This window comes from Sus scrofa, chromosome 16 (genome assembly GCF_054392235.1).
Source record: "Sus scrofa isolate SSC_HxYL_T2T_F1_AM1 chromosome 16, Sscrofa_HxYL_maternal_Yorkshire_Landrace_v2.0, whole genome shotgun sequence".
In the NCBI taxonomy this organism is placed as follows: Eukaryota; Metazoa; Chordata; class Mammalia; order Artiodactyla; family Suidae; genus Sus; species Sus scrofa.
The window spans coordinates 29,571,492-29,595,399 of NC_139398.1; the positions used below are offsets into that span (position 1 = coordinate 29,571,492).

Below are 23,908 nucleotides of genomic sequence, written 5' to 3' on the forward strand. Positions count from 1 at the left end.
GGCTAATAATATACATATCCTCTACTAAAGAGAACTATAGTAAATACACACAAGGCAGTAATGAACATGAAGCATTTTACAGTCCAGAAGAGCAATATAGCATAGGCTGCTACCAGTGGGCAGCAAGAGAGCTGTGGATGAGTATCTCCATGCCAACGTGTTAGTGCCTGGGTTCAAAGCTCTACAGCCTGGGTTCAAAGCTGCTACAGGTCAGCAGTGAAGTAGGCAGAGTAATGAAATTCTCCAAATCTTCATTTGCTCATGAGCCTGAAAAAGTAACTACTTCATAGAGTTGCTGAGAGAATCAAAAGCTTTTTAACACACTGCATGGTATATAATAAGTGTTCAATAAATCTTAGCTACTAAATTTGCTTTTAAAGATTATTATGTATTTAAGGATCTTTTTCAGTTACAAAACATTCAGTTCCCTTTTAACTTTGTAATTAAAATTTTCCTATTTGTGATGCTTTAGTTTCTGAAAATATTATCTAATTATCACCAACTTTGATAATCACTAAAATTTTTCAAAATACCCTTAAATGTATTTATTTTCATTCTTTAAATATGGTGGTTTGTGATACTTTTCAAAAAGGCCCATATTCTTAAATGGGCTTAGTTAAATCTCCTACGCGGTAATGTTCAGGGAGAGATGTGATTATATTCATAAAGACTGTAGTGGGCATAGAAATAATAATAATCATTTTCCCCAAATTCTCAAATATTACAAAGAAGTACTAGTTTATATCACAGTTTAATATCAATTCATAAAAAGGTATTTTAAAATATTCAATGTCTCATTAAAAGAAACTGGCTTTCCCTATTATTGTTCTTCAAGATCATTATTCCAAATTAGTTATGAGAATCAAGTCTTCATAGAAAGGCTTTTCCTTTGTCCCCCTAGTGGCCACACACAAAATAGAAACATGTAAAGAAAAGACCCAGAAGAACCACTAGAGTAAAACATTATTTCGATGCCTTCATTTTACAGATAAATAAGCCAACACCAAGAGACAAGGGATTGATCAAGACTATACAATTTTTCAGTAAATCACCTGCATATGAAAATATTTCTTGATATTCTGAATATTGAGATGCCTAGAAAAGTACCCCCCCAAATAGACTTAACTAATATTCTTTTAAAATTTTCCCTGTAAATTGATACCCAGCAGATCTTTTTTTCCAGTTTTCTTTTTCCTTCTAAGAGAGATATTAAGTATAATTTCTTAGGGGCAAAGAGAGGACCTCAGCTGTGACCAAGAATTCTGCCTGCATCCTCTATGAAGAATTCCTTTTGGAGGAATAAAGACTGACCCCTGAGGGTTCAGAAATGCACAAAGATAGCTCTCCTCAGAAAAAAATCAGTAAGAGTCAATGCATCTTTACAGATGGCCAAGGGCCCACAATGAATAAAAAACAAAGGTCAGGAAATAAGTTAAACACCGATTTTTTTCAATTTTAGGGTAACTCTAGATAGGAAACAGTTTACACTTGATCTTAGCCAAAAGGCTGAGAAGCAACAGGAAACAGTTTAGAAGTAGGCATGAGTTAGGTACAAACACAACAGAGAATGAAATGGGAATTTTCTTTATTTGAAAGGTAAATTATTGGTTTATCAATAAGATTTCTCCTGGCCCTAAAACTTAACAAAAGCACGTAAGCTTCTGTTTGAGCATAAATGCAATAGAGAGCGGAAACCATTATCCAGGTATCTTGAGGCCAATAATAAAAACGACAGTAATGGAACATTCAAAGCATGTTCATCTTAAAATCAGGATTTCATACTATGGCAGTATTTATTTTCACAACATTGCATATAGATTTCAGAGTAAAGTCTCTGAATCTGTAAGCCCCTATACCATGATTAAGATGACAGGAATTCACTTCAAAGTGTGTTTGAATCTCAGCTCTGACTCAAACTAACTCTGTGACTTTGAACCAACTAGTTTATGTGCTATTCCTCAGTTTCCCTACCTGCAGACAAGAATAATAATAGTACCTAACACATAGGCTATAAGATGGACTGATGTGATTATACATGTAAAGAACAAGTAAATGACACATCGCATGCATGAGGTAAATATTAGTTATGGCTCTTATCCAAATATTCTATGTACCCATTCTTTTTTTTTTTTTTTCAATGGCCACACTCATGGCATATGGAAGTTCCTCAGACCAGGAACTGAATTTGAGCAGCAGCTGGGACCTAGGCTACAGCTGTGGAAAAGCTAGGTCCTTTAATCCACTGCACTGGGCTAGGGATTGAAACCAAACCTCTACAGTGACTCAAACTACTGCAGTTGGACTCTTTTTTTTTTTTTTTTTGGTATTTTAGGGCCGCACTCAAGGCATATGGAGGTTCCCAGTCTAGAGGTCTAATCAGAGCCATGGCTGCCAGCCTACACCACAGCCATGGCAATGCCAGATCCTTAACCCACTGAGCAAGGCCAGTGATGGAAGCCGCAACCTAATGGTTCCTAGTTGGATTTGTTTCCACTGCACCACCATGGGAACTCCTGCAGTTGGATTCTTAACCCAGTGTGCCACAGTGGGAACTTGTGTACCCATTTTCTATACTGCAACCTTGAAGAGAAAACAAAGATAAACAGTAAACGAGAGTAGCTTCTGACTGGGAAATGAGAGGCATGGACAAACCAGTCTTGGTCTCGAATGAAATGTGTGACTTTGGACAAAGCACTTCACCTGCATGATCCTTGTTTTCTAATCTTTAAAAAAAAAAAGAGGCTCAAAAGTCAAGAATCTCAAGTTTAACAAAGATGTAAAAGATCATTCAATCCCAAATTTGATGCTTGGGCTCTTTCATAAAAAGTGTTAGCCCAGTCTGTGATTGAATGTCTTCAGGAATGGGACCCATCTCTATGCTGATGCTGCCAGTACCTTTCATCTTAAATAGCACTAAGAATTTGAAAATTCGTCCATATGTCAAGCTGAAATCTACCATCTGAATGTCATCAGATCAAAAATGCCAATGGTAATAAGTTGCACAATTATTTTATGTCACTAAGAAAGAAGACACCACCAATTATACCATGACATGATCCTTTCTTATCACGTCAGTTGTAAGAGGCATCATAATTTCAGAGACGTGAAAATGGGAAAATATGGGTGTCTTAGAATTAATAAAATGCAGTATCTTCCAGTGGCCTCCTCAGTTGATACTAATTGAAACTTCTGTCACATTAAAAGCCAGTCTAATTTTCCTCCATATGACAGTTCATCAAGTATTTGAAAATGCTCATGGCCAACCTGAACCTTCTCTTTTCCAGTCTTGTCACCTTTGGTTCATCAACAGGATCTGAAGTCTATGAGCTATCTATGGATCCTGTCTACTGAATCAATTCTAGTTTATCTAGATCTCTACTTATTTATACATGTAAGCACCAAGCATTTTTTTTTTCAGGTATCAGGAGGTAAAATGACGACCAAAACAAATGTTCTACCTTCAGTAATTCAATGGATATAGTCTAATATATGAACAAGTAAAAAATGAAGTCTAAAGTACTATAGTATTTTACAATGTACAGTATAAACACAGAGAAGGCACAAATAAGAAAAAGATATTTAAATGTGGTACCTATAAAGGAACAGGAGGTTCTAGGTGAGGTCTGTTCTATTTTAAAGAGAACACATATGTATACAGAGGATAATCTTTTTCTTGTCTTTGTTGTATTTCTTTTTGAAAAAATTTTAATACTCTCACTATATATACATATATATATTCCTAAAATATTTTTGAACATGTGTTATTATATTGTCTTTCCCACCCCAACTTGCCATTATTCCCATCAAGTGCTTCTTCTATAATTGGGAAAGGGATTAGGAGGAGAAAGGAATTATTTCTCCTTCAGAATTAAAGTGTAGGATTTTTTGTTTATTCTGGTCCATATCGGTTACTTAAGAGAATGTGCAGATAACTTGCATATCCTCCTAACGGGCTGTTTCTTTTAAACTTAGACATGCTCCTTCACCGACATAGTACGATCCATCAAACTTGAGTTGTAGATCAGGCAAGTTTAGATTCTACCACTAAGCAGTGAATAAAAAGTAAAAGAATTCAGCAAAAACTAAAGTCCACCCTATCAGCCCAGAAATGCCCAGAGTACTAAAATGCCCTGTGCAGGTCAATAGCATTTTGCTGCTGTGCATTTATCTCATTTGGAAATCTCCCTGGCTATTGTAATGCACCTATGGTGATGAGTCAAATATAATGATCAAGAGGGAAATGCCTTAATGCATCCTGGGATCTAACCCATTTTAAATACAGTATTGGAAACTCTCCCAGGATTAGAAAATCTGGATAAGCACATAAAATTTGTGTGAACTTATTTTAGCTTGTATTGAGATGTCTATGGCTCTCACAAAAGAATTCCAGTGAGGTTTCCTGTCTCCTTTGTTTCAATTCAATTAACACCTAGAATGGTTAAACCTTCCCCCTCCCCCAAACACTGGTGTGTAAGTGTACATGTGTGTGTATACATGTGAGTCCATGTGCATACACACAAAGAGCAGAGGTGGGAAATAGGCATTCATTCCTCATTGAAATCTGTTCACTTGTGCACACCACGATAATTAAGTTATAAGCATTGTAACGTGTGTACTTTTTCCATTAGCAATACATTTAAGGTAAATTTTACACAGCAGATTTGGATTGGTTGAAGCAAAAAGACCCATATCAAGATTCTTACTTAGGCACATGGTTTTTAAAGTGAACTTTTTTCTCCTAATCAAGAATACTTGTTGATTATCATGAAAATGTTTTTAACAGATAATCATCGCATACAGATGTATATTACTGAAAAGAAAGTCAGAGAACTTGTAATCATTTATTTATATGCATCCCCATTATAAGGATAATATAGGCTCTTAATCATCTGAAGAGAGGTTTAGTGGAAGTTCAAAAATCCCTCATCAAAATTAATACCCCTACTAATGGTCTATGAAAGGAATTTTTTTAAAAATTGAAACTTTGCAAGCTGTAAAAGGAGAGAAGTACAAGTAATTTTGACTGAGGTATATAAAATAATGAAGTAGTCTAAAAACTGATGAGATACTTCCGCTGTACCAAATTACTAAACAAAAGAAGAGAATATGTGGAATGGAATATTTTTTGGAGTGTCTTCCCAGTTCACAAAGACATCCCATAGCTGCTGCCCCTCATTTGGGTCCTGAGTGGGGCTGGGGAGGTGGAGAGCGGGGTATGTGTGTGTATGTGTGCGTGTGTAAAACCCTGCTCCTCTCTGTCCCAGTCCCAGTCCTGAGACCCAGCAGAATGGTTCCGGGCAACATGTGACCAATCAAAGATGCTTTCCAAGAAACCGGAAATGGAGCAGAAAGAGAAACTCTCATTTCAACAGGTAAGCTCCAAAATCGTCAGTGATCGGAAGGTCTGACTGAATGACAGAGGAAGCCAGTATGAAGGCAGACAAAACAGAAGCAGAAGCACAGTGAGAAGAGGAAGGTAAATAGTACAGGAAGAGTTCTGGTGGCTTCTCAGTGTCTGCTTCCAGGTCTTTCCAGAAGCCCTGCAGAATTTCCACTCTTGAGTTTCATGAGAAGACCCTACATAATGATAACAAAGACCCCCTCATCTATTTAACTATCTCTAATTAGCTTCTGTTACCTGGCAGCATGTTTTGGGGTGCCAGAGAATGAACTGGATGGAAACAGTATTCACACGACACTGGGGAATCATTTACCCTTAGTAACTCCCCATTTTTTATCTCTGAAATGAGGATGAAGTAATTCTGGCTATTTATATCACTCGTGAAATTGAAAATTCAGAATGACTATAGTAAATATTACTAGGAATCCTCAAAACACACACACAAAAATTTTAGTATAAAAAAACAATTAGCACTTTACATAATTTAATGTTGCCACTTGAACTGTTCTGAAGCAAATTGTTTATCCATTCTTAATAAAAAGTAGTTGTTTTAACCACCTTTAATAAGTAGCTTAATGGCGCTGGAAGAATAGTATATTTTAAACAATTAGAGATTTCCTCTGTGAGATATAAACTTGTTCAATGGGTAGCATATCAACTCCACTATTACCCCACTTTTACCATAAACATCAGTTATTTTGTTTACCTTTCTGCAAAAGCTTGTCTTAGAATATGGCTTATTTTTATATATACACAGTCAGTTTTACCAGTAGTATTTCTGACTCTTCTGCTTACCAGTTTTATTGCCTTGGACATGTTACTTAACTTATGCAATCTCATCATCAATCTGTTTCCTTTGCACTAACAGGGAAAAATCATACCACTTGTTGAAAGATGAATTCAATAAAAGAGTCTTTGAAAGTACTTTGTAAGCAGTAAAGGACTATACAAACATAAAGAGCTAGTATTTCCAATTAAATGTATAAGAATTCATAATCTGAGGAATGTACTATGAATCAGTTGTAGCTTTCTTCTTGCCTATCCTTTTTCTGCAAGAGCTTAAGTAGCTGCATGAAGAGAAAATGTTCAGCCTCTTTTTGTAAGTTGGTGGCCATTCTTCATTAGAGGAAGATCTTTTCAAGAAACAAATTCAGAGTCTTTCCATCTTCCATGTGTGGAACATCTGTGCTAAAACCATTCCATGCACACTTTTTTGAAAAACTGACTGCCTAGAGGAAATACTTTGATTTTGGCTTTATTTAAATGCCTGAACTTCTGTTGGAGAAACAAAAAGTTTTCTACTAAGAACTCAGTTGGGAAGAAGACCAACCTCCAACTAGTTTAACCACTCAAAGACCAAAGTAGCCTGGGTTTTTTTGTTTTGTTTTGTTTTAAGAGCATCATGCAATGGAAATCTCCCCAGGAACTTACACAAACAACTGGTCTGGGATGCTACTGACCCTGGGTGCAATCACTGTGGTAATTAGATTTAATTTTTCTAATCCAACCATGCCTGGCTCCATCATGTCTACATCTTCAATGTAGAAAACCATTACTCTCACTTAATAATAACTTTAACATGCTTCTGATTTTTGCAGCTTGAAATTACTTTTTTTGTCACTGTAAATATAGCTATGCAAACTGCTATGTGTACCCAAGAGTTTAATTTGGAGGTTATCCTACTTCAGGAACTTTCATGAAAGATCTTAAACCATTAGCAGACCTATAATATCATTATATACTCTTCTTCTGCAAGTCTTCTGTGTCCCTGTATTAATTCATTTATAAAGATGGAATCAGCCATAAGTCACTGATAAGTCTCAAGGGTTTGGGTTTTGAATGTTTCTTTAAGCCCAGGGAAGCATGGCTTCATTTTACAACATCCTGGGGTTACTCACTCTGAAATAGTAACAGAGATCATAGGACTATGTGAAAACCTGTCTTCCTGGAAGGAGAGAAGAAAAGATGCGTCTGAATCTATGTCTGCTTGTGTCTTGAGAACGCCTGTTTATATTGTGAAGAAAAGCCGTCGGTATTGTTATCTCGGGAGACCGGGTTTGTTTTATTCGTGTGCATGTTATGCGTGCTATAACACGAAGCCGGCCAAATGATAGCGCAACGAGGTTCTGTGGTACTCTGTCCCTGGGAATTGTAATTGCTCTATTTAAAAAAAAAAGAAAACATCCAACCGTTGCTGACAATAGCACAAGGTGCATTTTGACAGTATAAAGGAGGGAACAGACAAAGTCACGCAACTTCTGAGTATTTCTTAACCCCCCAAAAAATAAGAAAGGAAAAGAAAGGAAAGCCTGGGGCTTAGGGAGTGTTACTGGGAGCGAAATGCTCAGGACTTCAAACACAGGGAGTCATTCTGTCAAGGGGAGGGGGCGGGCGGGGGCAGGCACTGGGCCTCTCTAACAAAGTCCTCCTCTCTTTGCTCCCTCCCACTTCATTCACTTGCAAATCAGTGTGTGCCCACAAGAGCCAGCTCTCCGGAGCCCGTAACCTTCCCATCCCAAGAGCTGCAGTTTCAGCAGCGGCAGCAAGAACGGCTGAGCCGGCGACCGCAGCGGTGGCGGCGGAGGCAGGAGCAGCCTGGGCGGGTCGCAGGGTCTCCCAGGCGCTTGAAGGCGAGCAGAGGTGGGTTAGGTCTCAGTTGGTGGTGGTGCATGCCTTTCCTTTTCTTTCTTTCTTTTTTTTTTTTTTTTTAATTCTGTAGCGTTGATGGAAGCCAATCAGAGAGAGAGCCCTCTCCCCCGAGTGGATGCCGCACGCAGGAGTTGGGAGGGATGTTCAGCCTACAAGCTGGGGTCTGGGTGGGCGCGCGGGTCCGGCTGTGCGGGCGGCGCTGCTGCTGCTGCCCAGAACCCGCGCCGGTTTCCGGGGAGCCTCGGCGCCGCTCCTCCGCCCTCTGGTAAGACCTAAGCGTGGCGGGGCTTGGTGGGGGCATATGCGACGGGGCCGCCAGGAAGAACCCGCTGTCTTTCTCTCAGCCGGCAGAGGCTGCCAAGGGAGCTCCGGCATTTGCAAAGTTGGCTGGTCAATTACCAAGGGCGCTGGTGCGTGCAGGACCCGCGAAGCCTTTGGGGGCTTGATTTATTTCCACCTGCCCACATCACAAGGGTCTGTACAGGAACTGCTTTGGCTGAGTTACATTTCTTGGCTTTGGGGCTAAAGCAGAAAATCAGGCAGCTTGAAAAACTCCCGAATACTCCCAATAAGGAAAACTTAGGCTAAAGACATGATTTGGCTAGAAGCAGCAGCTAAAGAAAACTGTTAGCTTGCACGTTGAGGGCAACGCCTGCCGCTCACATAGGACAGAAATGCTTAGGTTGCAAGGAAAGTCCAACATTGGACTCCGAAAATGGAGCACACTGTCCAGGGAAAAGTCATGTGGAAGACGAAGCTCGCTCGTGCTCTTCTAAGGCTGGCCAGGCACAAAATCCGGGGGATAATGCCTCCCCCGGATGGTTGGAGAGCAAACCAAGTGCGCCCGGTTTTAGGTGTCCGATGCAGGAAAAGTGGAGCCCCTAACGCGTTAATTCCGGGATTTAATAAGAGGAAGGTTGTTCTGTTGTGGGTTGCAGAATTTTCAGAGCTGGGATTACTTCTTCTGTAGTTATTCTTCTGCCAAGAGTTACCAGAGATCTCGAGATGGGAGATTCTGGAGAGGTCAATGTGGTGCTGAGCAGTGTTGTCATTGCTGCAATAAAATCCATATTTTATGGAGAGTTATATGCAGGTTCCCGTTAGTGGTAGGGGCTGCTCACCTGAGTTAACTACAAAGAACATCCAAGTACCAAGAAGTTTAATCATCTGGAATAGCCACACATTTCTCTTTCCGTCTTTTTTTTTTTTTTTTTTTTCGGTAAAGACATTTTATTTACGATAGTCACACTATGGAGGTGTATCGTCTCATTTTCATTTACTGAAGTACATAATGTGGAAGAGAAGAGGCTTTTTTTTTTCAATGTTACTGAAGTGGCTGATGTGTACATGTCTAGCTGCTCTTGAGGGGTGCACATGCAAAATATAGGCTTTCTCAGTGGTTATTATCTAGAGGGTGCAAAATTCTCCCTGTGTGGGAAAAGGAATACAGGGATATACCTAGTTAACGCATAACTCTTTTAAGAATGAAGAACAAATAAGCTTATACAAATAGTAGCCAAGGATTGCTTATTTCCCTTCCTTTCTTGCTGATGCCTTTACCTGAAAAAGAAAACCTTTAGGATTCTACTTTAGGAGGGAAAAAAAAAATCTCTTCCAGTTTGGCTTGAGCATCATCCTTTGTGTAAAAGCACTTGCACAGCTCTGGGTCTGCTATTTTTTTTAGAGAGCCAGAAAACAAGTTATGTGAAGAAAGGGGATATGATCAAGCAGATGTCTTCATTATGTTATAGGAGGAGGGCAAAGTTTATGCCAGAGGCCAGATTTTCAATGCAGAGCTCAGAAACTTAAAAGAAATCCAACAATTTACTGGAAAATACAATCACACAGGATTGTATCTCGACCCCTTTTGCTCCTTGGTGCGTTCTAATTAAAAAGGTACCGGGGGAAAATAAAAGACAGACCTTTTTCTACCTATTTTGATGGTTCATGGCATAATTTAGAAGCAGAGGAAGTAACCAATTTCTTCAGAAAAAAACATGAGAGGCAGCAGCACACTTCTTAAGGAAAATTGCAATGGTTTAGTTCTACTCTACTTGTCTACAATTATCTTTTGCTACCATTATATGTGACAGACTGGTATCTCTGTAGGGACTTTTAGTCCCTTTACTATCTGGCTTTTACATCAATTTATTGCAATTACATTTCTTAATGCTAACTCTGCAATGATAATATATAGAAACATAATCATTTTCTACCTAGTTGCCTACTATCAGAAAATGTGTATATTACCTCCTCCACCCACCACTTCCATCGGCTTTGCAAGTAAAAAGTTATTCTGAGGCACTCTTTCTTTTTAAGCAAAAGTCTATCTTGCAAAATACTGCTCTTAGATACTTGAAACAGCTAGTATCTCTAGAAAGCACAACCACAGTTCCAGGACATCAAATGACACTTCCTTTTTACAGATGTATCAATAACTTGGAACAACAGGTTCTGAATATCTAATCAGAGTTCACTGAATGATTGTCCCGCATAGGGATTAAAAAATGAGGTAAAATGTGAGAAATAAGCTGAATGAAACCATGTTTCTTCCTAAGTAAAATGTGTGGTTCCCCTCTTCTGGCCCTTACTTGCTTTGCAGTCATGAATGCCAACTTACTCAAGCTGCATCCTTTGAACTATGGAAACTTTTTTTAGTTGGAAGGGACCTCTAGTGGGTCACACCATGCATCTCGCCCTGCAACTCAGCTGCATCATGGATTTTGTTATCCAAAACAACAAGCGCAAAACAGCTTTCCCTTCTTAGGCACGTTAATATTCTCCAAGTCCTTTCTTGTCATTTACACCAGGTCAAAACCATTATTAATTGTTATCCTTTGTGTAGTTCCTCTAATTTAAGGAACTCAAGAGTATGTGCACAGTTTCTGGGTATCTTCTAGACTTTTGGTAAGTTTTCAATGATTCTAAATGAAAGCAATGGCCAATTAATAAAGAATTCACCCTATCAACATGATTTCCCTTATTTCTGACCTTGCCAAGACTGTACTTCCTTTGTTTAAATTTACCTAATAACAAGAATGGCATTATAATTATGACTCAATAAGTTCCCCATGAAGAACGCCCCCCCCCCCAATGAAGCAATATTTGCAGGGAAAATAATCAACCTTTCAGAGATCCATGAACATTCACAAGTTATACTAAATTAGAGGCTTCTAATTTAAAGAAGTCCTTATTTAAATAAGCATATATTAAAAGTCCAAAAAGATGTTTAGATATATGTGTCACTCTTATTTTAGGAAGTGGTTTTTATTTCTCTCTTTGCTTTATCACAACACATTTTAGGTAACCCACTCCTTAAAAAAAAAAACTGCCTGGAACTTAAAGTAAGATAAGTTCCGTGGGGGTGAATCAGCCTCTTCTGCTGACAGTCTGCAGGTTTCAACTCCAATTTAAAAATCTGTTCTAAAGTTTGAAATGTGTTCCAAATGAGATAACATCCGGCAGAAGCCTTAGTCACAGCAGCCCATTCTTTGGGGTCGATCAGAATTAGGGTCTCGCTTATAAAAATAACAAGCAATGACTCAGTCTGAATTGCATTTTTTAATCGTGTTTCAGCCTAGCTAGTATCTACTGAGCTTACCTTATTTGCTTCATAAAAAGGTGAAAACACAGATAATCAAACCTTCTCTGGTTTAAATTTTTTTCTGAATAATCATGCTAATAAGGAAATTGCTGAAAGGAGAAAATTAAAACTCATACACAGAGAGCACCCAGTTGTGACACTGTTCCAATAATATTAGAGAAGAAATATAGAAATGCAGGGCTTCGGTTGGGTTTTTTTCTTCATTCTTTTCTTTTTTGGCTATTAGGGATTCTTGTTTTAGTTTCAACACAGATGAGAATTTGAGGCACTTTCCTACATCTAAACAATATTTTTGTTTGAGCTTTACTCTGATGAAGATTAAACTGGTCTACATTTTTAAGAGTTCCTATTCCTACGGATTTTCAAAGCAACCATATGAGAAACTTCAGGTTCTCCTTAATTAAGGTATAGAACCAAATGTGTATAGTCTTTGTAACCTGATCACTCAAAGAGTAGGGAGATAAGGTAAGAGGGGAAAAAGGTATAAATAACCCTACAAAAAGGTGGTGCACCTTCATTTACTATAGAAATAAAAGGAGTAAAGCTCTTTAAGCCAAAATAATTGGTTAGAGGGCACTAGATACAGTCTGTATTCTAGCTGTTGAAGACAGAACTATCCAGGAAATTTTTAACTCTTCCAACAAAGAAAATTAACTGAAAAAAAACGGAATGTTGTGAACACATGCATAAATGTAAAACAGACACAAATGCAGAGGGTTCTGTGCCCCCTGTCCCCACAGAACATTAGGGATTATTTTACCTTGTTTCATCTATTTAATATCTTTACACTAACACTGTTGGGTGCTCCTCTACTACTCAAATCACCTTGCTGAGATTATAAGATGAAGAGTTTAATTAAAGCCAGAATGTTGTTATTAAATTTGATATGCAGTATAAATGGGCAGCACAGGTCCCAAGCTTTTGCTACCATATGCAGGGCTATCATGTGGAAGAGAACAACTTAGGAAGTAGATAAGGAATATAAAGCTAGCTACCACAGGGTATGATTTATCTTCATAGTTCATCAGTTGAAAGAGCACTGTGTTTTTTTCTAATTCCCTAATTTCGTAGATCTGCCCAAAAGATGTTCAGGAGACCTAATAAGTTATAAGAATGGAAAACAGCAAGAAAAAATTAAATTAAGGAGGTGTCCCAAGTGAGTAAAATAGAAAGATAAGGACGTGAATTTTTACATAAGGGGAAAACAAACAGAAGAATAGAAATAGAATCAAAATTGCCACTTTTACATAGGGTATATTGTCCACTTTATAAATACTGCTACTATTAAATATGACTTTATAAACATGATTACATCATTAATACATTTTTAAATACACCTCTCTACTATGGAATGCAAATTTGAAAGTTATCCTTTAAAAATCACTATCTAAAGGAACTGTTCCTGCATGGATCATAAAATAACCAGAAGAGTACTTTTTTTTAGAAGTAGTCTGAAATCTCAGGAGAATCAAAGAAAGAGGTTTTCTTGAAGAATATCAACTCTCTTCCTTCTATTATCTTTATTGTCCTGCAAACTAAATAGATATACTGTATATCCTGCAAACTAAATAGATATACTGTGTATACACCTACAACCCAAAGTATAGAAAAGTGATAAAGACCACATGTAAGTCACCTATTTGGATTCCATGTGTGGTATAGCATAAAGAAAGACTGAGCTACCGGGACAGCACACCTCCACTCCATACATGCTTGATAACAAATACAGCAAATATATTTTAAAATGTGTAAGCATATATGTATGTGTGTGTACATATATATATACACACATATATATGTACATACATAAATACACAGCCAAGATAAAAAATACTGACCAGTAGCCTCAGAATTTTTATGTATCCAAATAATAATGATGATAATTATGACATAAGTGATAATAAACCTTTACTGAGCTTTACTAAAATGTCCACACACTGTTCTAAGTATTTTACATGTATTCTGTATGTTAAAAATGACACAATTCATCAAAAGGAAAATGATATCCTTGTATTCCCTTTGTTTAGCTCTTTTTTGGTTTGAATTTCTAGGAAATTTGTTTCAACCAAGCACTTAATGAATATGCTGTTAACAAACACTTGTGATATCTTAGAAGTAAAAGTGTGACTCTGAGAAATACAGAGAAGCAGAGGACAGGTGAATGATTTGAGTATTCTGACCAGAGCAATGCAGATTTTTGATACTGAGGAAAATGTTTGTAGGTTATTCATTTTTGAAAACCCACCTGGAAGTATACATTAGAGTTTATAATTATTGAAAAAAGATTTTGTGGGCCATTTTTTCCTAGCATAATAATGATGCTTTTCATAAGAGAATAAATTACCTTCTCCTACTTCAGAGAGAGCTTCAAGTTGGAGAGGGTATTTCAGAAAGGTAGCTAAAAAAGAGAAATATTTATTTCATTTACAGGGGGCACCCCTAGCCTGGGAACCTCTACAGGCCGTGGGTGCAGCCCTAAAAAGACAAAAAAGACAAAAAAAAAAAAAGATATCTTTGGCTCCCTTACGTAAACATTACAGAGATTAATAATAACATTTGGAATACTAATACAATCTTTGACACTATTCTCCAAAAGTGTGCTATGCCAAGCTCATGAAATGAATTCACCTACTTGACTACATAGTGGAAATTTATTTAGTGGGAAAAGTTTAAATTTATATCAAATTTTTAAAAAGACCCAGCTCAATTTAACCATACATATTATAAAAGGGTTATCTTTTTTTTCCCCTAAAAGTGAAGTTTACATAATTGTAGACAAACAAATTTTCTAAGGTGTTGATTTACATTTTAAGGCATACATTGTTATGTCAAAAAGCAGTTGTCTTCTAGCTTATAGTATACATGTCAGTCATGAAAATGAGCTTATCTTTAGCTGCAAAGCTTAAACCTCCTTTGCGGCATTAAAAGTTTTATTAAAAAAAAAAGAATTATATTAACCTACTATTTTCCATTTCATAAAATGTTTGAAGCTGCTCAATTTCACATTCAACTAAAATATTCTAAGCACTTCTTAGCAACAGGTTCTAATTTAACGCGGCTCAAAACTTGTGGTGAGACTAAATAATCACCATGCAAAACGATAGAATTCTCACCAAAACTGGTATATTACTGCTGATCCTAATTTGAATCAAGTAGAGCCACCATATCTCCCAGCAATTATTTTCATAGTAAACTACTTGTTTAAAAGTATCTAGTTGGGATTTTGTCAGTGTTTCATAAAGAATTAATTCTATGGAGGAAGCCTTGTGAGAAATATCAGTGCCACAGTTTTACTCTCTTTCTGACTCATATCTGCCTTTTTATCAAAACAGAGATGTTCAGGGCAGATCCTAATTAAGACAGCAAAATGAAAGGGTCGCTTACTGGTTAGCGTCATCAAGAGGAGGTGGTCCTAAAACCTCCAGATCCAGAAAGTACCAGCTCTGCAATAATTTTGCATTCAAGTAAAATTGCCTTTGAAGTAAGTGCAAGCATGCCAAATACAGGCTCCATATTTTAAAATTTTGTTTCACAACACTTCCTTTTCTTCCTCAAATTTGCTTTTTCTCAGATGCAATATTCCAAGATATCTTTCCGAAGAGTACCATGGTTTATTTTTTAACTTTCCCCCTTGAATTCAAGCGTGTGTGTACTTTGTGTTCTTAAAAAAAAAAAAAAAAAAAAAAAAAAAAAATGCAATTAAGTTGAAGAGATGACCCAGTAGAGAAAGGATGATGCAAGATATTTAATGATCACATGAATATCCACTTTCTCACCAAAGAGAATGCTAAGTAGGACAGTTACTTTATTTAAAATATGAACTTGAAAGCTACATAAGAGTAAAATGCTCTCAAGGAACTGAGTTTAATGTGATGTAATGAAAGATTTTTATGTAGTGGACAGAGAGGGGGAAAATTATTGAAACTCTATGCTGAGTTAATTGGGCACCAAAAAACAAGAAATTTGCTTCATACTCTGGATTAACTGAACGTTAATAGAGCATATATTTAATTCACAATCTGTCACTAAATTGAAATAATTTGGGGGAGCTGCACCTGTAGCATTTGGAAATTCCCAGGCCAGGGATCAAACCTCCACCACAGAAGCAATCCAGGCCATTGCAATGAAAACACCAGAACCTTAACCCACCACGCCACAAGGGAACTCCAAAACAGATTTTAAAATGGCTTATTGTTTTCCTTTTTTCCTCATATGACAATCATAGTTATTTAGAGAAACCAATCACAGAAAACAAAAGCCAAACATGCCCTGCTTTGTAATTAGTAAATATGATTAATATGTTAAAAAAAAGAAATAGGCAATAATATCCATGATATTAACAAAGACTTAAAAAGCAAGGAGTAAAATTTGGGTTATGAGTTCAAAAACTCAGCAATCCAAAGAAGCAGCCACAAGGCTCTGATTTCTCAGAAGATGCTGCACTTGACAAATACTTTCCAATTTAGTTTTCACCTAATTGACAAGTGCTCATAAAAACAATGCCAAGACTTTTGGAAATTTGCTTGATTCCCTGCACATTGAAAGCTCACTTTAGACAAATATAAGATGCCTTGTGGAATGGGTAAATCCAGGTTGAGGAGAAAGGAGAAAATGGTTCTAAAACATCACTTCTTACATCTCAAGATCACAGTTTTAAGATCAAGGCAAAACTAGCAAATGTAAGCATATAGTGAGGGCTTCATAAATGCTTACTGTGTGAAATTCTTCCCATATAAGCTGTAAAAGATTCTCTCAAATAAGTATTTCTCCAATTTATTTCAAGTTTCTTCACACTGGTGAAAAAATAACTTTTCTATCCCATGCTATAGTTTTTAATAATTCTGACTCCTTTAAAAAGGAGTCAATTTCAAAGGAAACCCTATCAACGGTGCTCTGAGAGCTAGAGGGGTTAAGCATAAATAAAACTGCCCATATTTCAAAATCAGCCACCAGACCCCTTCTTCCTCCAGGCAGATTTTTATTAAAACTTGGTATTAAACAATGTTGCCTGGAGCCTGATTAACAATTTATGCCTGCCTAAGCAGATTAGCAGAAGTCTGTCATTTTGATTTTTTAATTCTTAATTTGGAAACAGGATTGTACTTCTGAGTTTACACTTTCAAATTACGTATTTTATTTTCAGAATTCAAACCTAAATTAAACATTGGTCTTTCTGAATTGTTTTTCTCTTACAGTTTTAGTATCCATGTGTGTTGCTATATATTTTCTATGATAAATAAAGCAATTACTTTTATGCTGAGTGATTTGTTTTTAACTTCTCATTCAAATAATCCTAAAGGTTTTTCTTAAATTATTTTCAGTCTGTTACTTGAGAAAAAGTAAGAAAGATTATTGGGAAAACTGAGTAGGATAATAATTAAAGCTAACACTTTGCACTTACAATATTTCAGGCACTATTCTAAGTGTCATATGAATTTAATATTCATAACAATATTCTGAAGTAAATACTGTCAATCTTCCAATCTGAAAACAAAACTGTGAGATAGAACAGTTAAGCAACTTGCCTAAGGTCACACAGCTAGAACCTATCAGAGCTAAAATTAAATCCTGGCAGCCTTGATAGTCCATACTCTAAAATATTAAATTCTTATGCCTTTTATGCTTAATATGTATGTATGTATCTATGTGTGTATACCCAGATAAAGAGTAGATAGATGGATAGATTCGAATGCTTGTCTCTCAAACCCAAAAATAATGTCAAAGGTGTAGGGATATATATTTTTTTTAAATATATATATGTATATACAATATATGTAACATGTACATATTTTTCAGTCCTCAAAAATATAATTAGAAAATAAGAAGCATCTTTCCTTCTCATGCCTCAATAAATTTATCAGTATATTCTGATAACAAGTTAGATCAATTAATTATAGCCCAAAGCAGCAGATATCAGCCTCACAAAAGCCTTTTAGCTTTAGGCCTGGCTTTTCACTTTAATTTGAGTCAGTCTTACAATCACTTACTGTTGGTCCCCAGGGGAACCTGGCAAGAGTTTTTGGACGGTTCAGACTCATCAGTCATTAATTTATTCATTCTATAATATTTACTGAGACCCTCCTGTGGTCATTGCTGGAGAGACACTGGATGACAAGACAACATACACTATACTTTGGGGGAAATAGATTATTTCCTCATATTCTATGCGAGATAAATCTCACAGTAGCTACAGATTACAAAATAAAAGCATAAAATAAAACTGTAACTTTACTGTCAATTAGATAAATATATATTTATACTCTTGGGATAGTAATGGACTTCCTAAGCATGAAGCCAGAATTTGAAAACAAAGTGAAGGAAGATTGCAAAGTGAAGGAATGCATGCTCCATTAATAACAGGCCAATAGTGCCAGCTTTGTACAAAATGAATAGGACATTCAGAGTTGATTACATTTTGTCTTCTCCCCATACTTACATCTCACATGAACACAGAAATTAGCTTTTAGTTTCAGGTTACGTTATGATTTATAGTCTCTATTCATTTAGTTTTCAACCTCCTGCCTCAGCTTAGAACCACCACATCTCTATTCACTACCAAAAGCTTATTACAGTTTTATTTTTAATAGTATGCCTTGGAATATTTTCATGTTGTTTCCTTCACTAATCCCTACAATTTCCCCAATGAGTTTGTTGTACAACATATAAAGTAGAAATACTTTTCAGCAAGAAATCATTTTACACAAGAAGTCTAGCTGAAATTTAAGATTTAGGTGATGGCTTTTCAATTTAATAACTACTTGACACTTAGGTGCAAGGCGTTGTGTTGGGTGTCATGGATAACATCATGCTTTGACATCAAGTTGGAAGCAAAATGTATTGAAAGCAGACATACCTCGGATATTGCGGATTTGGTTCTAGACCACTGCCATAAAGAAAGCCACATGAATTTTTTGGTTTCCTAGTGCATATAAAAAAGTATGTTTACACTGCACTGTATTAAGTGTAGGATAACATTGTCTAAAAAAAGTACATATCTTAATCAAAGAATATTTTATTGCTAAAAAATCGCTAATTATCCCCTGAGCCTTCAACAAGTCACTATCTTTCTGCTGGTGACGGGTTTAAAATATTGTGAGAATTAACTAAATGTGACAAAAAGATACAAAGTGAGCAAATGCTGTTGAGAAAATGGCACCAACAGACTAACCAAATGCACAGTTGCCACAAACCTTCAATTCGCAAAAAACACAGTATCTGAGAAGTGTAATAAAGTGAGGTACAATAAAAGGAGTTATGCCTATATTAAATATGACTGTTAGAAACTGCCATTTTAGAAATCCATTCAATGAATTGAGAGATATTCTGTCAGGATTAAGTCTTTCAATCATGGAATAGATTATGATCCACCATTGCTAAATCTAGCTAGTGTGAGATTTATCTCACATAGAATATGAGGAAATAATCTATTTCCCCCAAAGTATAGTGTATGTTGTCTTGTCATCCAGTGTCTCTCCAGCAATGACCACAGGAGGGTCTCAGTAAATATTATAGAATGAATAAATTAATGACTGATGAGTCTGAACCGTCCAAAAACTCTTGCCAGGTTCCCCTGGGGACCAACAGTAAGTGATTGTAAGACTGACTCAAATTAAAGTGAAAAGCCAGGCCTAAAGCTAAAAGGCTTTTGTGAGGCTGATATCTGCTGCTTTGTCAGGGTCAGGGAAAGTTTCCTGGAGAAATAGATTCTTGACCTTTTTCCTGAAGATCCAGTGAGACTTGGTCAGTGTAGTTGAGTGGGGACACTGCAGATAAGAGACTTGGACAGCTGTTCCAGTGTACACCAGCTGAATATTGGTTCTGGAGTTGGTGTACACTGGAATAGCTGTCCTGTCCCTGACCGCCACTCACCTGACCTGCCCTTGGCATAGATTTCTTATTGCATGATCCTGTAATAGCTTTTACTTAACCTCAATACAACTGTAAACACATTGTTTCAAAAGTCTCTACAAGACTGTTCTTACCTACCATACTGTTAACGTATCTAAGGACAATGCCTCTGGGTCTTATATTTACCACTAAGGCCTAGCACTGTTCTTGACAAATGGCAAGAAAACTTCAGATGTTTGTTGAAAGAAATGGAGAGTATTCATTATAAAATTCTGGGCTACATATACATGCCTTTACATTATTCATGCTGAATGTTAGTTTTCATTTCTTGTAATCCGATTTCCTTTGGACATATTATAGAAATACACTTAAAAAGCAAGAAAGGTCAGTGCCTGCATCCTAAACAGCCCAGACCAAAGGGGTACAACTCAACAGAAGGGTGGTATTCCTAGGATGACCTTGGTGCCTTTGACCAAATGTCTGAAATAAGATTACAGACCACATAACTGATGGGTCTCCTAATACAACACTTGACTTATTATTTGGGATGTTTTATCTAAAAGCTGGAATTTCTATGGTCACTCTATCCCAAGGCATAGAGTTGTCTAGAATTTTTGCTTAAGCATTTAAGTCAAAACTACAGCTGTATATTTTCTCTTTTTGGTATAGGCTAGTATGATAAACCTTGGTTATCTTCTGGTTTATTACCTACCTAGTAGATAGTACATCAAATGGAATCTACAATAAAATCTGTGGGACACGCTTATGTACATGTTTTATGAGCAAAATCACTGTTCCCTGATTCCTACTCCAAGAATGTTTCTTGAGGTTCTAGAGGAAGTCTAATACCAGATTCTACACACCTTGTTATAACCTTGAACATAACTGCACAAAATAGATTGAATTAAATTCAACTGATTATGTAGTCCTGTTTCATTCCTTAAGTGGCAGTCAATGCATGGAATAGAATCTTCATGAATATTATTTGGCAATGAAATATGCAGTTCAGCCCAACTCTACATGAGCATGCCAAATGTTTTATAAGGTCTGAAATAAAGTGGGAGAGGTTTGGATGATGTTCTTTATACTTTCCCTATTTAATGTGATATCCATCAGCCTGAAAGCAAAGGTATATGCAGAATTTTAAATTTACTAATCAACAGAAGTTAGTTTTAGATAAATGGATTTCCTAGAGTAGGACAGGTACCATGGTACATTTTGGCAAATTTGTCTAGTATATCTTACCACTACAGGAAATTGTAACTTCCAAGGAAAGGGAGTAGAACTATGGGTTCAGAAAAATTAGGAAAGTAATTCCCAGCAATGCTTTTCTGCCACTGCACCATTCCTTTGGTTAACACTTTCAATCAGTAACAATTTGCATTATCACAAGTAATCTAGGGAGTTCCCATCATGGCACAGCGGAAATGAATCTGACTAGGAACCATGAGGCTGCGGGTTCAATCCCTGGCCTTGCTTAGTGGGTTAAGGATCCGGGGTTACCATGAGCTGTGGTGTAGGTCGCAGAGGTGGCTAGGATCTGGCGTTGCTGTGGTTCTGATGTAGGCCGGCAGCAACAGCTCCGATTAGACCCCTAGCCTGGGAACCTCCATATGCCTTGGGTACAGCCCTAAAAGGACAAAAGGCAAAAAAAAAAAAAAAAAAAAAAAGGTAATCTAAATTGTGTAGGGGCAGCCTCTCCCATACTTCACATCCCCAACTTTAAAATGATAAGTAGAGACTTAAAGGACTTTCAGGGGCGATTAAGCTAGTGGAGGTAAAAGGGAAGCCAATAAATAAGCTTATTAGCAGAGGAAACGCAATCAGAAAAGTAAGCTATGGTAATTCATGTTCAATCCTAAAGATCTGATTACTTCTTTCTAAGTATTTTCAGCCTGTGTATTGGGAATGCTTTGGGCTATGGGTAAGAAAAAAAAAAAAAATCCCATTTCAAACTTGGAAATAAATAAAATTATATTTTACAAAAGAGACAATCCATAGAAAATCAGACTCCAAGTGATCCACAGATGAGTGGCATGATCAAAAACTCAGGATCTTTCTGTTTATCCCTCCTGCCATCTTCAGCATCAACAACATTTAACCAATGATTTCCTCAGACTTTAAGATGACTGCCAGTGGCTACTGAAGCTACACATTCTTATCTAGCAGAAGAAAGAGAAAAATCTCTCTCACAATCAAGGATTAAGGGTAGTGTCCTTGGTCAGACTGAGCCAGTTTAGGACATATGATTACTCTTAATATATTATTAATTGCTAAGAAATCCCACATGCTAATTGGCTTTTTATACTAAAGATCCATTTTTGGGATCAGCTTCCCTTGATCTGGTGTGTGTGTGTGTGTGTGTGTGTTGTGTGTGTCTGTGTGTAGGGAAGGAAAGACACCTGGACAGAACTGGGATTCTATCAGGAAGAAAGAACATGAGATATGATGTTGGATGGTTAACAAACCCTGCCTACTACAATTTAATCTCTGAGAATAAGTGTTGCTCTACGTGAAAATCTTAGTGTTACGTAGTGTTTCTGTTTCATAAACCACAGCTTTAGAGGTAATAAATAATAAGACAAAAACCTGCCTATTCCATGAAGTTCAAGTTACCTGCAAAATGGTAACTAGAATGATACTAAACCATTTGAATGACCTCTGTTCCTATCTTTTATTTTATTCTGTGTGTAAAGTAGGTTTTTGGTGTATTTGTTTTGGGAACAGACTGACTAGAAATACATCACTGTCCAAAACAAAAACATTTTTTTCATCTAGGGAGTTGAGGCTTAACTAGCTGGAAGGGAAATATAATTTCATTTTGTTCTCATAGTCTCATTTAGAAAATAACCTTAAGAGATTCAAAGGACATCATGCCATCTGAGCACTCTGCTTGCTCTCGAGGGGCTTGGCCTGGGCTTTAACTTTTCTAGCATTTTCTGAAGTGTTTTCTTAAGCAACATTTTTGCCTTTAGCACTGTCCTAACCACTGGAGCTTTAAGAAACCTTTAAAAAGTGTTGTTTAAAAATAGCATCACAAAACAATTTTCTTTCTCTGCATTACTAAAAATATCCCAAATCTTTAAGAAGTTTTTTCTTTTAGGTTTTTTTGAAAGGCAAATAAGCTGAAATGCAGATGTTAATCTAAATCCAAGCGGAAACAGTATGAGAAATAATTACAAAATATAAAAATGAAAACTCAGAGTGCTGCCCCTTTTATCTGGGTAATTTAAGGCAAAAGTGAGGTTCTGGGGGTTGCATTTTTCACATATGCATTTATGTGAATGTGATGTATGCCTCACAATAGGATGTTCCTGAAACATCCTGTAATAAAGTCTTACTTTTTTTTCTCATTTTGTGTTCCCTTATAACTGACATTGCCACAGTGTAAGTTGTTCACCTCTCTGCAAATGTTTAACTATCACAAAAATGTCTTTTTTTTTTTTTTTTTTTGTCCAAACAATTTAAGGGTGGAATTAAGGACCCATGACCATAGAAGCTTCAAATTTAATTAGGAGATAAGCTGTATGTGAAATTTTGAGGAAAGGGAGCATCTTTATCATTGAGCTCTTAAATGTCCTACTTTTGCATAACAAAGGGAGTCCCAGGTTGACTGCGTAGGTACATGGATTTTTCAGGTGGACATCCAGATGACCCTACAGGACATTTCTTAGTTTCTGAAAGTACCATGTTCTCCGATAAAATGAGGATAATGGTAGTTTCAACTTCAGAAGGGTGTTATGAAGAGTAGCTAAGATAATGTCAGGTATATAGGAAGTACCCTGGAAATGTTAGGTGTTCCTATTGCTACTGCTGTTGTTAGCATGATTTCTTACAGTTATTCAATTTGAGGGTCTTGGGTATTTTTTAACATGCTGTGAGTTTTGTTTTGTTGGGTTTTTTGTTTTTTGTTTTTAATTTCACTAATTGGAAAGAAGCACATTTTTATGTCTCCCATGTAATGTGCCACTGGGGGCAACATGCCCATAATTCTACTCACTGAAACGTGTTTTGGCTGACACAGTGAATGTGCCAAATGTGGCTTAAATTCTGAATTTCCTCAAAGCCTCTTCAGCACCATTCCCCAGAAAATTTGCAACTCGAGCTGGGCTCCTCATTTGGGTTTGCAAAGGTGTGAACTAGCTGCAGCCAAAACGAAGTAAAAATGGTAGATGCAAATTCTGCTCTGCACATTGTCGTCTTGGCCTGGGGATCTTATTCTAACCCCATGGCCTGCTTGCCCTCCTCGACGTGGCAATGAGTGGAGAAGAAAAAAAAAAAAAAAAAAAAAGAGAACACACCTATGGCGCGCTCGCATGCACACACACACACACACACACCCCACACACCAGCTCCACCACCAAAATACCTCAAACGAAACCGAGAATAATGAGTTCCCAGTCCAA

The 23,908-nt window shown here is 36.9% G+C and overlaps 1 protein-coding gene across 7 annotated transcripts in view; it reads left to right on the top strand.

Moving 5' to 3' along the window:
- The window catches only part of CDH6 (cadherin 6), a 245,990-nt gene that overhangs the window by 106,339 nt on the left and 115,743 nt on the right, over positions 1-23,908 (top strand). For 3 of the 7 annotated variants that reach the window (XM_085002025.1, XM_085002024.1, XM_085002028.1), the window contains exon 3: positions 5,265-5,372. The gene's annotated coding sequence lies outside the window, so the exon portion shown is untranslated. Of the gene's footprint in view, positions 1-5,264; positions 5,373-7,847; positions 8,042-8,185; positions 8,316-23,908 lie in introns of those variants that run through there. The other 4 variants (XM_003359736.6, XM_085002026.1, XM_085002023.1 and 1 more) reach the window with 2 other exon arrangements.